The sequence below is a fragment of the Echinops telfairi genome, unplaced genomic scaffold (genome assembly GCF_000313985.2).
Source record: "Echinops telfairi isolate 266 unplaced genomic scaffold, ASM31398v2 ScPeMD7_1713;HRSCAF=2227, whole genome shotgun sequence".
Lineage (NCBI taxonomy): Eukaryota > Metazoa > Chordata > Mammalia > Afrosoricida > Tenrecidae > Echinops > Echinops telfairi.
The window spans coordinates 19,257,376-19,258,852 of NW_022105611.1; positions in this window are offsets into that span (position 1 = coordinate 19,257,376).

Here is a 1,477-nt window from a genome sequence, read left to right on the forward strand (position 1 = left end):
ATTCAGTTTGTCTGGTTATGCTGGTTTGTGATGACAACTACTACCGTACCATATACAAGTAATAAATTTCCATTTTTTTGGTTCAATAATAAATGTGTACCATATTCTTCTTCCTGGAAAAATAAGACATTCCCTGAAAATAAGACCTAGTGCATCTTTGGGAGCAAAAATTAATACAAGACACTGTCTTATTTTCGGGGAAACGGTACAAGGGGTGTTATGTAGTTCCTGGGGAAATGGAACTAAAAGATAATGGAATTTTTCCACAGACTTTTAGAAGGCCCCTCGTATAAAGGATTATGGTTGCTAGTGACACCAATTTCTCAGAGAAACCTGGATGTCACGTCTCAGTTACTTACTACTTCCTTGGTGCTGTATTTAGTTGTGCCATCCTTTGAATTGGTGGGCGGCAGATCCCTGCATGGCTTAGGTGAAGGTGATGTGATGTGGTGCTTTTTCTTTCACAAGAGGCCCGAGTGCTTCCTGCAATGAAGAGAAGGGAAAGGTCTCTTCGAAGAAAAAAATAGAATCCTGTTTTCTGGAATTAGATTCCCCAAGTCTGATAATTTAGCTATATCTTTTTTGTCATAACTGGAGCAGACCACAGACTGAGAAAACCAAGAATAAAAGACATGCCAGAGATAGAAATGAATTTTTCTTATATGAAATCTCTTTAAGTTTGTGAAGCATGCATTCGTGGTTCCATTGCTGTGTAAGAAATTGCCCCCAAACTTTGCAACTTCGAAACAATAAATAGTTATTATTTCCTATGTCTTCTGTGGGTCAAGCGTTTGGCAGATGCTTAGCCGGGTGATTCTGGATCAAGATAGCTCATCCATGAGTTTGTATCCATCTGAAGGCTTGACTGAATGTTCTAATGACACGGGAACTGGCTTCCATAGAGGTGGTGATCACAGACAAGGGGGAAGCCCATGTCTTTTATGATTCAGTCTTACAAGTTACAGCTAGTTATGCAATATCCTCGTTAAAAACTTCCTACTCATAGCAACCATATCAGGCAGAGTAGAACTGCTCCTTTAGTTTTCTGAAGCTAAAAATCTTACCTGGAGCAGAAAACCTCATCTTTCCCAAGAAGCTGGTGGGGTTCACATTGCTGACCTTGACATTAGCAGCCAATGCATAACAGCTGTGCCACCAGGGCTTTGCAATCTCCTCAAGGCTATTTGGTGGACAGGAGACAACAGAAGAGTGACAGAATGTGAGGATTATTACATGCCACCTTGGAGACTGGCTCCCCTGCCCATTAGTGGGGAAAGAGCCCCGAGTGAGAAGCCAGGTTACCCTGGTTCCAGTCTGTGAATAGGTTGTTTACCCTCTAAGATTTTGTTTCCTGTGCCGTCCCACAGAAATACCGTGTGAATCGTGGAACAACATATCAACCTGTGTGATCACGGGGTGTCGAACGGATCACTGAAGACAAATGGGTGCATAAGCAAATGTGGTGAAGAAAGCTGAT